We start from the raw sequence: 16,180 nt of genomic DNA, 5'->3' as shown, positions 1-16,180 counted from the left end.
ATAACATTTAGTATTATTCAATACCTTACACACAGGACAAATAAAGGTTTTGTCTGATAGTCTGATCTTTATCATCAGAAAACATTCCCGAACCGTCGTTTAAAATGAGGATAGACATTGAGCTTTTTTATGCAGCATATAATTTCACTAGTTAAATTATATTTTTGTTAGTATAAATATATGCTAGTATATATAAATATTTGCTAGTATAATATACTAGTGACAATATAACAATGGACTAGTGACAATATAACTAAAAAATACATATTCACTGTAGTATTTATACATTGCATGTAATAAATAATAAGTATGTAATATGATTTCACTGAAATGGCATATTCTTAAAAATATTTTCGGAATAGAGTTAAGACTGTTTTTTGATTTTTTTTTAGGGATAGCCCAAGAATTTCTGGGGGGGGGGGCAAAATTTAGACAGTTAATGGTAGTTTTTAAAATATTTTATTAAATGACATGCATTTATCTAATCATTTAGAGGGGGGGGGCAAATTCAACCACTTGCCCCCCCCCCTCTAAATGATGTTACGCTTTTTGCGATATTTTGTTCTTATTTTAAAGCCCATGAATATTCTTCGTGGCACTGTCCAAGCCAGAAAAAAGACTGAACTTGAAATATCGGTATTAACATTACAATATATGTACATCGTCATTACCAGAATGAGCACTCGACACGACTTTCACAAATTGCAGAAAAGTATTTTTATCACAACGTATTTTTTTCGAGAAAATAAACCAATGAAAATTTAGCTGTAACTAAAGTCAAGTTTCTTCGTCAGGGATGTCATTTAATATTTTTATTTCATTAATATTAATAGTATTTAATTAAATGACATGCATTTTTCTGCTTAAATTCAAGAGGGGCAAATGTCCCCACCTACCCATTAAATGACGAACCTGAGAATGAATGAAAACTAAGGATTCAATTGAAGACTTGGTGAACATGAAATGTAGGAGGAAAGATTTTAGTTTTTAATGTTTGTTTAATTGATCCATGTAGCTAAAATTAAACTAGTTCAAAATATTCATGTTTTTGTCTTCATCCACATCGATGGTATCTACTGATTAATAGTTTTAGCGATTACACAACAATATAAAGGACTTAGTGATACTACAAGTGCTTTTGAAATATACAAAACAATAATTGAAACACATTGAGAGTTTTCCTCAATTAGAATACCATTATACAAGGTCTCACAATCCAAATAGAAAGTATTTAAACTTTGAATGGAATATAATAAAAATGTACAATTTATACGTTGAAAAATGTAAGGAAAATAACACAAGTTATGTGAAGGAGAAAATTTATGGGAATAATTTTAACGAAAAATTTAATTTGCACTTTCGTCATCCACGTAAAGCAGCGGTTTCCAACCTGGGAGGCGCGGACTATTGCCAGGGGAGGCGCCAACATTTTTTAATGAATTATTTTTTATACCATAATATCTACAAATGAATAAAACTTGATATATTAACGTAACAGTGAAAATTCAGTGCATGAATGTTCATTTTTTTACATTTACATATATTTAATTCCTATTAAAAAAAATATCTGGAGCGGAGAAATTTAAAAATGGCGCGTTTGCAAACGCTCTGTTTCGGTAATACACAAAACGACCGCTAGTTGCATAAAACAATAACCTCAAATTTAAATGTCACTCGTGTCAACTGAAGCGTGTCGGCAGGGCGTGATATTGTTTTTTTAATTGTTTCTGACGTGATTTCTTCTTGAAAATAATCGTTAGTATATTTTAAACTTCATTTTTTTTTATTTAAACTATCATTGATTTTAATTTATATCAATAAAATATTTTTTAGACGAATGGATAAATTTTTGGGTGGTTACAAGAGAAAAGTCAACAATAATGAAGATACTGATGCTGATACTAGTGGGAATAAAATCAAAAAAGTACAAGGAAGTAAAGCTCCCAAGAAAAGACAATACAGTTCATCCTATTTATCATTAGGATTCACTAGTGTCATTATAGATGGCTTGGTAAAACCAATGTGTTAGTTGTGTTCGAAAGTTTTGGCTTCAGATAGTATGAGACCAGTCAAATTAAAACGGCACCATCAGGGCCGGCCCTACGTTATTTGGCGCCCCAGGCAAAAACTAAATTTGCACACCCCCCCCCCCCCCATTAATACTTTAATAACTCATTACATGAGCGCAAAAATATAATTCAAATTAAAGTAATTTCATATTATATTTGACACCATATTCTTTTTTGCGATTGTGGGTATTTAAGAATTTGTAGTTTTATTTTCGTCGCGATTTTTTACGCGTGAAATAATCTAAAGAGTGTACAGTAGTGTATACAAAAAATATTATCAAATTATATTCTTTAACAATATTGTTTGATAATTTTAAGTGAATATTACGCCTTTATTTGGTATCACGGCGCCCCACAAGATCTAGCGCCCCAGGCGATCGCCTGTACTGCCTGCCCCTCGGGCCGGCCATGGGCACCATGAAACTCTACATTCTGAATACGTTGATAAGTCCATAGAATATTTTGAAAGAAAATTGGATGAGCTTAATAATCAATAGCAAACGTTCAAAAATATTCTTTCTGTATCACCAAATGCATTATTGGCTTCGTACCATGTCTCTTACCGAATCGCAAAATGTAAGAAACCACATACAATAGGAGAAACTCTAATTTTACCAGCAGCTATTGATATGGTTCGAATAATGTTCGGCGAATCATATGCAAAACAGTTGCAACAAATTCCGCTTGCTGATAATACAGTCGGAAGAAGAATCAATGATATATCTGAAGATATTTGCGATCAATTAGTTTCTCGGCTGCGTACTTCGAAATTCGCCATACAAGTAGATGAGGCAACTGATATAGCTAAAGATGCCCATTTAATTGCATATGTTCGATATGTTGTGGAAAATAATATATTAGAAGATATATTATTTTGCAAACCCATTCCTGGAAAGACCACATCCATTGAAATTTTTAATATAATGGACAGTTTTTTTAAAGAAAACGACATAACGTGGAGTAATTGTATTGGACTGTGTACTGACGGAGCTCACTCAATGTCCGGACACAAAGCAGGTCTTCAAGCATTAGTTAAAAAGAAAGCACCACATGCTATCTGGACGCACTGTATGCTTCACAGAGCAGCTCTAGTGTCAAAAAATATGAGCGAGGAACTTAACAACATTTTTACAAAAATTATAAAAATTATAAACTACATTAAGAACAGTCCTTTGAGATCTAGGCTGTTTGCAAAGTTGTGTGTAGATATGGAAGCTAATTATACCTCACTTCTGTATTATTGTGAAGTTCGCTGGCTATCTCGTGCAAAAGCGATTCAAAGGGTATTTGAACTCAAAGAAGAAATAACAGCCTTTCTCGAAGAAAATCACCACGAAGAGGCACATTTGTGGACGAACGATAATTTCCTTGTTAAACTTGCCTATTTAGTTGAAATTTTTGGAAAATTGAGCAGTTTGAATAAATCAATGCAGGGATCACAAATGCATCCACTTGTTCAAAAAGACAAAGTAAAAGCTTTCATTAAAAAGTTGAAGTTATGGAAGTCAAATTTACAAAAGAATGAGTTGGACATGTTTTCACTGTCAAAAGATTTCTGGGCCACAGCCAATATTGAAACAAGCAAGAATCTTTTTATTGAACACTTGGATGGTCTAGTGCTGCATTTTTCAAATTATTTTAAAGACCTTGATTTCTCAAAGTTTTTGTGGGTACAGAATCCATTAATCGACGATGAAAACGACAAATTTGAGCTGACAACCATTGAAAAGGAAAAACTTATAGAATTATCATGCGATAGCCTACTAAAACAAAAGTTTCAAAATGAAACCTTAATTCAATTTTGGATGAATCTTAAAGGAGAGTATGTAGAAGCACTTGTATTGCAAAGCAATGCAAGTGCTTCTACCGTTTGTAACGTCGTATTTATGCGAAACGGGCTTTTCGGCACTGGCTGCAATGAAAACTAAATATCGCAACAGGTTAGTAGTCGAAAAAGAGATACGAGTGGCACTCTCCACATTGCCCCCAAGATTTGATAAGCTTTGTGCTAATAAACAACAACAACCGTCGCATTAAATTTTTATGCGATAGATGTAGTTGGTTTAATTGTTTAAAAAAACTTATATATAAAAATAAATATACACGTATGTGTATGTTATAACTAAACCTTGTTATTATTCTGTTAATTGTGGTTTTCAGTTTATTTTTGTAATAAAGTTTTTATTATTTAAAACGTGTCTATATTATTTAATCTATTAAAAAAATAAAAGGTAAGGGAGGCGCGGAAAATTTTTTTTTTTGGGGAGGCGTAGTAACAAAAAGGTTGGAAACCGCTGACGTAAAGGCACGTGCTAAAAGTGCAATTCGATCAATATGCAAATTAAAGCGTCACGCAATATTAAAGAAAAAACTGATGAAACATGAACTCCATTTAAAAGATGCCGAACTATCTAGAAAAGCCTCAAAAAACACAGTAAACTACTTTGCTCTTACATTTGATTTGCAAAAAGCCCTAGCAGTTTCTGTTTCATACTTGTTTGTGTTTCTTTTCCATGTAATTTATGATTGAATAAATTTATTTGTAATGTGATATTTACCACGAAATATATTTTCTGAAACCACTGATCTGAATATCGATCATTATTTGTTTCGATGAATAGAATAAGAAGCAAAACGGTTTAAAATTTTACCTATTAAAAGCTAATGCACTTTGTTGCGGAAGTAAACGTCTTGATATATATTTCAATTAAAAACTCTTTTGGAACGCTTTTGCCACAATGCTTGTCTTACAATTTCTCATGAAAATGTATGTGAACAAAGCGCTTCTTGGTAGATCATTCAATCTTTGGATCTTTTAAAATTGAGACAAATCCTTTTTTAAAAACTTGTCATACTTTATGCTTCATCGGTTGCAATTAACACAATTTTATTTAATTAAATGTGTTTTTTCCATGCAATCAGACATAAATAAAAATAATAAAGATAAGACATACATACTGGTCCACCAAGGTAAATATTTTCAAGAAAAAAAATCCATATTATTATGTTTCACATATAGTGATCCAAACTCATTCTTGGAATTCATAAATACTATTGCAAAATGGCGTTCTGATAAAATTATGGATACCGTTATAATTGGAGACAAATTTTAATTGCAACAAATGTGAGGATTTTTATACTTAAAAAATAAAAAAATGGTTACATATATTTGGTTTACGACAATGTGTTAATGAAAATACAAGGACAATAGATTTAATTTTTATCAATAGTAAAAGACAGTAAAAAATAATGATATAATTATTTTTTTTACTAAATTATGATTAAATTTGCAAAAAATTGACTGGAATGTAGATAACATGGATGTTAATTTGAAATGTGTGATGACAGGGCTGACGAGAGTGCGCTTTGGGCCAACGGAGCGGGACGCCAACGGGGGGCTTAGGACCGGAGATTACGACGAAGGACGGAAGCGGTTGGTGTCGCCGGAGCGACAATACCACAAGCTATTTTGGCGCGATGGCGGACATTAGGTTGGTTGACATCCTCGAGGAGTCGACGGCAACTGAGCCGAACTGAGCGCCGAAGAGAAGACCGACGCTAAAAGTATAAAGGCGGCGCTGAGGGGATAGCACGGGCTTACACCGATCCGTGCGTTCGAAGAGCTTATGACGAGGAAGTGCCGGAGCGGAGAAAGACCGGAAGTCTTTCTCATGGACCTGAGGCGGCTGGGTGCAGGATCACCTGCTTTGCCATTTGTTCGTGCTGGGGCTGTCGTCAAGTGTGTCGAAACAGATGCGCCTGGAGACATCGTCTGACCTGTCGGAGCTAGTCGCGAAGGCGACGATGCTGATCGAGTGCGACATCCACGAGACTGCCGCAGTAGCAGCAACGGGACCGGCGGGCCGCATATGGCGCGACACTGCAAGGCACCGTTGGCGAGTCCGCTCCAATGCTGGAAGTGCGGTGAGAAGGCGCTTATCGCTTCTACGGGAGGTGATGAACGAGTACGGGGCGATTGCTTCCATCGCGTTTGGCGAGCCGAGCAAGAACAGGGCGGACGTGCTGACGAGGGTCGAGAAGCACTGGCTAAAGAGGACGACGGAAGAGCCCACCGAAGCCTGCGGGGTCACGCTGGCCGAGCTGCACGATGTGAGCCATTTCGAAGTGGACCGCACTCTACACTTGGCGAAAATGCTCAATCCGGACACCGAGCGAAGAGAGGCGGAGGAGTGCGTCAGGTCGTGCATTAGGTGCACCTCGATTGATCCGGCCCCGGTCACCCATGAAGTCGGCAGCATCAGCGTGGAAGAAGTTTGGCGAAGATTAGCCGCATACGTCATGCACTACAAAGGAAAACACTATCTCACGGTAGTGGATTGTGGCCCTGGTCGCTTCGATAAAGTTATATACGCAGTATGGCGAGAGATTTCGACTGAAGATGGCCGTGAGATCAATAAAAAAAACCTCGAAAAGATCTTCAGAGAGCGCGGCCCGCCAGAAGAGCTGCTAATGGACAATGGCACTGCTTTTCGCTCGCGACAGTTAGAAGAGCTCTGCGAGCGCTGAAAGATGGGAAGAAGATCCTGGGCCGCGTATCGACCAAGCGGAAACGGCGAACAAGGAGTGAGATCTCCCCGCTGATGGCCGTGTTCTGGTACAACCGAGCGGCAAAAAACGCAGAGACGGGGTCTCCGGCGGCGTCGGCGCATATTTACGTCCAGCACACAGAGCGGAAGCGGACCGAGCGTCTAGATTCCATCCTGGAGACCGGGTATTAGTGAAACCGAGTCCAGTCAGCTGTACGAGCGAGTGGCGCACGGGGCCAGTCACAGCAATCATCTCGCAGGCACGTTCTTGACCTGAGGGCGTTCCCTGGATTGAGCAGAGGTGATCAAAGTGAGCAGCTTGACGCTCAACCTGAATTGCACAGTCTCGGCCTCCTGAGCGACCCCGACGAGCCACTAGACGACCAGAGAGGCTCAAGGACTACGTCCTCCATGATCTTTAGATCAGGAGGGCGTGTGAGAACAGGGCTGACGAGAGTGCGCTTCGGGCCAACGGGGGGGCTTAGGATCGGAGATTACGCGCGACGAAGGACGGAAGCGGTCGGTGTCGCCGGAGCGACAATACCACAAAATGGAACAATATTTATAAGAATATTGTAAAATAAAAGGTCAATATAATTTTAGAACAATATCCATACAACCCAAAATTTTTTAAAGAGAAGAGACAAATCATATAAAATATTTCATATAATAAAAACAAAACGTTTTAAATGAAAAATGGAAAATATATCAACAATGTAGAAATATGGCAGTCAAAGCATTAAGAATAGCTAAAAAAATGGTATGAAAAGTCGATAGATGAAATAAAAATTACCCAAATAAGATGTGGATAACAATATAAAAAAAAATAATCCTACTCAGAGAAACGACATAATAAATAACGAGATTGATGGAAATATATATTAAGATCTCATATAATAGCATAAAAAATGAATACATACTACATTGAAAGTTTAGAAGAGATTGTAAATTCAATACCTCAGTTTAATAATTTACTACAATACAGTAATGAAACACTGAATGTAAAATTTAGTGAATTTAAATCATTATCTTTAGAAGAAATTCACAATATAATTTGTAAATTAAAAAAAGGAACCGTACTGATGAATTAGATATAAATATAATTAAAGAAACTTGGGAAGTATTGGAACTAAATTACATTATTTAGTAAATAAAGCACTTTCTAAAGGAGAAATATATGATAATTGAAGATTGCTACTAATATACATATACCTAAAATAAAAAATTGTAAAAAGGTCGAGGAAATGAGACCAAATAACATGTTGTCTTGTATAGAAAAGGTGATAGAATAAAAATACAATATGAAGCTCATGTCTTTATCTTTATGATGCATATAAAATTGACTGCGATTTTTCCATTTTTAACACATTGTATATTGGGCTTAGTCGCGAAAATTAGGGCCTAAACATTTTAAGCAATTATTACTTCTTAATTAGTTAACGTGTTGACGTCAAATTAAAAATACAGTTTTGTAAGGATTGTGATATTTTAATAATATGTTCACCGTGATAAAATCAGTAAACATAAAATTGCGGATCGCATACCAATAAAATAAAATAAAAATGAGCTTAGAATCATCAAATATACACATTTAAAAAATAAAAACAATACAGAGTATGGATAAAATGATGGGCAAATACTTATTCCTAATAAAAATAAACAGCAAATATCTTTGTGACTTCACAATTTTTTTAACACTACGCGGCTAAATTCGTACGACCGTTGAACACCGGTAAGGCACATAATGATGCTCACCATGTATGATGGAAAGGTGTACAGTGCTGCCAGCAATATAACTTCTATAATAAAATGTCAGTGGTATAACTCCCAGGGACTTAATAGTTTATTTTTACTTTTACTTAACAGTTTAAAAATCAGGAAAAAGTTAATTAGTTTTATAAATTATATGTTAAAAAATGTGAAAAAATAGTATTAGTAAAGTAAAAGATACAAATACAAGAGGAGTTCTGATGTACTCAAACCGGCTTACGACAATACAAATGGATGGCAACACCCGTGGAAGATTTTTTGAAGATCACGAATTAGGCGTACAAATTACCAAAATTGAAGTAAATTTTATATTTAGTCTAAAAGTTATTTTAGAAGTATTATCAAGTGAGCATAAAGTACAATTAGAAGTTTTTCTGCTTATTCTAAGCAAACTGCAAAACTTTATGTTCAGCTGTATCCGTGGCATCTAATAATACTTACAATGCATAAAATATTAATGCATGGGCCCGTGGTAATAGAAAAAGCGTTGCTTTTGAAAGAAGAGGCCGCTGAAGCCCGTAACAAGCATTTCCATTTATATCGGTAAAATTTTGGCCGAAAGTTCTCAAGAGTATCTTGTAATATGGATGTGCTATACAGACTATTATTAAGTTCAGATCCTGTCATAACGGGAATGTGACCAGTACATATCACTTTGTTAAACTCCTTTTAAAAAATACGGCAGCCACGTTGCTTTCAGCTGAACCTCATCTAAATACAAATGGACAATCGTTAGACGAGGAACCATGGAATTTCTCTTCATCGGGCTAATAATTTAAGAAATACTTAACATACTTTTTAAAAATAATAATGCATGAAATATTGCATGAAAAATATAATATTTTTTTAAATAAAATAAAAAGTTGTTTTTTTCTGTAATGTATTTTTTAACTCTAATAATACTATATATTTGATTAAGAACACTTATCGTTCAAATACCTCACAGTGTGACGGTACGATTTTATTGATTTTACACTGGGATCCCCTTGGTATTGGTCATTTATTGCAATACTATGAATCTGTCATTTATTGAAATACTATGAAAATGAAATGGAAATATTAAAATAATGACCACTAACTGCTTAGCTTTTACCCCCCCCCCCCTGGAAAAATCTGAAATGACGTCCTTGTTAAATACTATAAGCCGAAATAATGAAGAAACGACTACTGACTGGCCAACTTTTAACCAACCAGCATCATTTCAGATTTTTGGAAAAGATCTATAAATAACGTTGGTTGTTATCAATTTCATAATTAAAACTAATTGTTGTTTTTGTTTTAAGATTGGTCATGGAAAAACATTTTTGACGCTATATCTATTAATGCAAGCTGACCAGATTTTGTAAATATTAAAGGACACTAAAAATAAAAAAAGCTATCATGGAATTTTTTATCCTAGGAGGACAGATTTTTGCGGGAGCTAAAAAAATCATTTCGAAAATTTCTACTGGAGTTAAAAAAATGTATTTTTGGAAATTTTTGCTTAAGAAGGTCAAGGAAGGGCAAAAGGAGGACAAACGAGGGCGATTTTTTTATGAGAACGTCTGGTCACCTCAATTATCGGATGACTACGCATATAGTTTTCAATACACAATTTAAAAAAATATGAATAAAAGGAACAATGTTATCAGCAACCAGCTTTCTGCTGAATAGCATCAATTCCAATAATGCTGACTATTTAAATTTGTAATTAATAGAAGATTGTTTGAATTGTGCGAAAAATTTGAGGACTTACTGTACAAGTTGTTTCATCGTTTGATAAAATTAAAACTAAATTTAATCAAGTCCAGCCTCTTCACGCACTTCACTAAATACTGATTGTATATCAATATAATAATATTCGATAAAAATAAATTTAAATAAGAAACAAATGAACTTCTCGGTAACCAGGCTAATAGTTATAAATACATGAATATTGTTTTTTAAATATAGATATTGCGCCACGATGCCTATCTGAGGCTATCTAATCAATCATGCGATAAGTGAGTGTTTGAGATATTAATAATAATAGGCGCGTGCGCGAGTCAATTGGCCGCATTGTTTAGCTATTGGTTGTGGGCCGCACGACGCGAAATGATAAAAGTGCGGCCCAAGGACAAATTGCGTGGGGGAGTGAAGGCACTCGAATTCTGTTGGCTCTCAAATGTCCCTTCTGCGCTACGAAACTTTCATTCGATGAGAACGCGAGCAATTGCAAGCATAGGAGCGGTGGGCGGGCCACGACGGCCGGTGGTGGGGGTAAGTCGTGTGGTGGGGTGTGAGAAAATAAGCTTAGGGTGGGGGTACCCAAGCTGCTATTCGGCCCGTGGGGACTTGACTTGTAGTTCAAGAAAAATCCCCAAGTCCTATTAAAACGCGAGAATAGAATCTAACGAAAAATATTTTAATGTTAAATAGAAGATATCTTAATTATTATGATATAATTATCGAAAAAATAATGGCGATTTACAAATTTTTAAAAAGTTAAAATATAATTATTGGTGAATTTACTACCCACATCTATTGCTGGAGTAACAAATTAATATTTATCCAAGCTGTAAACCGTATAAAATTATTTTATTATTAAAGTTATACACCTATAAGATTTTTTAAATTAAGCTAAATAAAATTTATTCTGATCAAAACTGCACGAAAATATAGGTAAATTTATAAAATCACTCTATATAAAATTACTAAATATTTTAATATTTTTAATATTTTTTATATTTTAATATTTTTACATAACTTTTTTGAAAACTAGTATTTCATGGTTATGTTTAATAATTTGAAATAGGTACGAATCGATTTCATCACCGCCACCCCGTGATGCACACATACAGTTGTGCGCATGCGCGAAAGTCTTTCTAACATTTTGAATACCATGAACACAAATTTGAGCGTTTCAGAAACTGCGTTGTGCGTCCTTGTGCACGAATTTGTGCGAATCGTTATTTAAACATCATATAACAAAAGCACACGTAAAACTGGGTATATACCGTAACGTATATATTTAGCGCTTTAGTCACAGATGGTATTAATGTCATATTAATTAAAATGGTTTAAAAAAAATTGGTATCCCAAATTCCATACACAAACATTACATACACAAACATTTTTTTATATGAATATATCTCACATATTATTTATTACCATCAAATTTTGAATCGCGTACGAATGAAATAAAAATGTTTTTAATTTTTTCAACAATTTACAGTCAATATACGTGGTGATATTCGCACGGCACCTAACCGTGCAACTTTGCCATTTTGTTCAATATTTCCACAACGTAACGGACAAACAGATTTTTTTCAACCACATAAAGTGAAAAATGCACAATCATCTCCAATAAAGATACACACTCGAAAAACCAATGTTATTGAATACTTGTATGTGTTATTATTGATGCACTCCATATAGTTGTATTTACACACTTATTAAATTATTATTTATACATTTTATATTTTTAACATTAATATTTTGTGTGCTAAGCATGAAAACATATTTACCAACATGAAGTAGAATTATACACTGTCTGTGAACTTTAAGTTTTGCACAGACTCGGCAATTGTGCCTTACTAATATATTAGTTTTTTTTTACTAATTCGTGAACTTTTAAAAGCCAAACAATCTTTCGTTGGGATCAATACTGGGGATCAGCATCGTGATAACAGTGAAGGGTGAAACTTGTGTGCTTGCTGTGTCTGGTGTATTTATTTCAGCAGAGCTATCTTGAAGCCATGTCTCTTCAAGTTATAACATAAGCTCGTGGAATCGAAGTTTCAATCGAAGTTTGTAATCGAACGTATATCCAAATAATCATGGATCGTTTTCACACAACGCATACTCTAATTGCTAATACGCACCCGCAGAAACGTCGTACAGTGTGCACCGAAAAAGTTGTTTCTGCTGTGGAGCGTAGTATTGAAGAGAACCAAAGAGAACCAGTGGATGGACACAGCAATTGGAGCTGTGTCCATCCACTTTATGGAAGATTTGAAGAAAGATCTGGTTTACAAGCTTACAAGATCCAGCTCGTGCAAGAATTGAAGCCGCTTATTAAAACATCCACAAAAAGTCACTGTTTGGTGTGCTATATGGGGGTGAAATTATTGGTCCATATTTCTTCAAAAATAATGCCTGCTAGAACGTTACAGTCAATGAAGAGTGCTATAGATCCATGATTACTGACTTTTTCGTTCCATAATTGAATGGCATTAATGTAAAAGAACTTTGCTTTCAAGAAGACGGCGCAACATGCCACGCAGCGCACGATAAAATAAATTTATTGAAGGAAACATTCGATTTTCGAATTTCGCGTAATGGACCTGTTTATTGGCCTCCAAGATCGTGTGATTTAACACCTTTAGATTATTTTCTGTAGGAATATGTGAAGTCGCTAGTCTACGCCGATGAACCAGGGACAACGGATGACATGGAAGCCATCATTCGCCGCGTTATTGATGGTATATGGCCCCAGTTGCTTGAAAAAGTGGTCGAAAATTGAACATCCAGATTTCAAAATCATATTTAAACACTAATGGCATAAAATTATCTTTCTAATAAAGCCAATATCATGGCTATCACCACGATTTTTATGTGTTTTATTTCATATTAAAGTTTTATACATCTAAAAAAAACACACTTTATGTGTAGGAGATTAAGATTATTATTTATATTAAATAAAACAAATAAATCAATTATTAAATATATAATTATGTATTTTTTACAATAATCTATAAAAGTGGCATTTCGGTTTAAGTAAAAAACATACTTGCATTTATCATTATTTTTATTTTATTTTATATATTATAAAAATATGTGCCTAAAGCATAAAGGCCCAACATTAAATTGTTAAAAAAATTCTAAAAATTAGTATATGTGGGATATAACGCAATTTTATGACACGATAACTAATGTAGTGCCGGAAATTATTAATGTCGACATGAAAAATATATATTGTCGCCAAGACTATTCAAATATATAAAAATAAATAATAAAAATGAACACGCTAGGACAGAACATTTTTTAAATAATAGTATTAACATAAAAATAAGATGGGGGGTAAGTCTCTGTGGGGGCTGATTTAACCACAATCTAGGCGGCACTTTTGTAACACGGCGAGCGGCAATAATTAATATAATAAATTTATTGTCAGCTTCACGGACTAACTAATTTGAGATACATTCCCTTTCGCTTGCTCGCGTGTTATGTGACGAGAGTGAATGAGAAATAAGGGCGTGCGTCACATGCGTTCCGCACGTCCAGTTCTCACTCACTCTCGTCACTTTACACGCGAGCGAGCGAAAGGGAACGTATCTAACCGTACGAGATTGCTGCATACTCATTATGCGCCCCTGCTACCTCGAGGTGAGAATTTAAGACATGGTCTTCGTTAAGAGCCACCTTAAGACTTTTGTTCAGGTCTTAAGGTGTCTCTTCTGGTTCTCTCGTCCCCTTCCTTGACCACGAACCTGCATCTTTCAGCATGGATGGGACCAAGCCTTTCGGCGAAATATGTTCTTCGCCGAGAGCTTCTCTTATGTTGCTTTTTTCCTCTGTCTATGCTGGGGAGCTGAAGAGTGAGTGGACAGCGTCGTCGGGTTCGTCTTTGAAGCAATGGTGACACATGCTGGTCGCTTTCTTGCCTATTATATGCAGGTAAGTTCCGAAGCAACCGTGTCCAGCGAGTGCCTTTGCGAGGTGGTAATTTAACTACCGTGTTTTCTTTGGCTCCACGTCTCTAGGTCCACGATGAGAGTTTCCATCCACCGCCCTTTGGTGGAAGCATTCCACCTCTCGCGCCACTTTGTCATGGTCAGCTCTCTGGTTTCTTCGTTGCTTCGCGCTCTATATATTTCCTGTGCGAGCAGGTCGATGGGCGGAATTCCGGATATAGCCAAGATAGCATCCTCCGAAACCATTCTGTATGCTGAGGCGACACACAACGCACTTCGTCGTTGAACTCGAGCCAACATGGGCCTCGTCCTTTCCATCCGCATGGAGTCTGCCCACACGGGGGCCCCGTATAAGAGAAATAATAATGCGCACTACTCACTCATTATGCGCTCCTGCTATCTCGAGGCTCAAAAACGCGAATTAAGCCGGTTCATGTCTGCGCCGATGCAGTGAGAACGCTCGGCTCGGTTGGAACGAGGGTTCCAACCAACTGTGACCGCGACGGCACGATTTTATTGTGATTTTACGCGGATTTTTGACTTCTGAGAAGTGATAATTGTTTTTTGTGTTCTTCTATTGGGCAAAATTCAGTTTATATGTACCTCTTACAAATCATATTTTGCTATCGTCGCCGTCGTAGTGTAAGAGAGTTCCCACTACTAAATATCTTTCCAATAAAGCCAATACCATGCCCATTACCATTGGCCATTTTATGTGCTTCATTTTATTTTAAAGTTTTATACCTTTAAAAAACACCTTTATATAAATATATATGTGGGATGTAGCACAATGATGAGACGATAACTGTCGTAGTGCCGGAAATTATTAATGTGAATATGAAAAATATATTTTGTAATACAGTGCGTTGTCGTCAATACTATTCCGGCTTCGAATATATAAAAAAGAAATAGTAAAAATAAACATGCTAGGACAGAACATTTTTTAAATTTGAATGAGAAATAAGAGCGTGCGTCACATGCATTCCGCACGTTCATTTCTCACTCATTCTCATCACTTTACACGCGAGCGAGCGAAACGGAATGTATGTAACCGTACGAGCTTGCTGCATACTCAATATGCGCCCCTGCTATCTCGAGGTGAGAATTTAAGACATGGTCTTCGTTAAGAGCCACCTTAAGACTTTTGCTCAGGTCTTAAGGTGCCTCTTCTGGTTCTCTCGTTCCGTTCCTTAACCACGGACCTGCATTTTTCAGCATGGGTGGGATCAAGCCCTTCGGCGAGATATGTTCTTCGCCGAGAGTATCTCTCATGTTGCTTATTTCCTCTGTCTATGCTGGGGAGTTGAAGAGCGTGTGGGCGTCGTCGTCGGGTTCGCCTTTGAAGCAGTGGTGACACACGTTGGTCGCTTTCTTATATATTTTATGTAGAAAAGTTCGGAGCAACCATGTTCAGTAAATGCTTGTGCGAAGTGGAAATTCAACCACCATGTTCAATTTGGCTCCAAGTCTCTAGGTCCACGATGCGAGTTTCCGTGCACTGCTATTTGGTGGAAGCATTCCACCTCTCGCGCCACTATGTCATAGTCAGCTTTCTGGTTTCTTCTTTACTTCATGCTCTATATATTTCCTATGCGAGCAGGGTTGATAGACTGAATTCCAGATATAGCCAAGATAGCATTCTCCGAAACCATTCTGTATACCGAGGTAACACTCAACGCACTTCGTCATTGAACTCGAGCCAACATGAACCTCGTCCTTTCCATCCGCATGGAATCTGCCCACACGGGGGCCCCGTATAATAGAAATAATAATGCGCACTGCTCACTCATTATGCGCTCCTGCTATCTCGAGGCTCAAAAACGCGAATTAAGCCGGTTCATGTCTGCGCCGATGCAGTGAGAACGCTCGGCTCGGTTGGATCGAGGGTTCCAACCAACTGTGACGGCGACGGCATGATTTTATTGTGATTTTACTCGGATTTTTGACTTCTGAGACGTGATAATTGTTTTTTGTGTTCTCCTATAGGGCAAAATTCGGTTTATATGTACCTCTTAGAAATCATAATTTGCTAAGTATGACAGCGTTCCCACTACTAATTATCTTTCAAATAAAGCTAATACCATAGCCATTACCACGTTTTTTATGTGTTTTATTTCAATTCAAATTTTTATTCCTTTAA

The sequence above is a fragment of the Plectrocnemia conspersa genome, unplaced genomic scaffold (genome assembly GCF_051122295.1).
Source record: "Plectrocnemia conspersa isolate PC_06_02 unplaced genomic scaffold, ASM5112229v1 ptg000006l, whole genome shotgun sequence".
NCBI lineage: Eukaryota > Metazoa > Arthropoda > Insecta > Trichoptera > Polycentropodidae > Plectrocnemia > Plectrocnemia conspersa.
The sequence above is the reverse complement of the archived record's forward strand: the minus strand, read 5'-3'. Positions refer to the sequence as shown.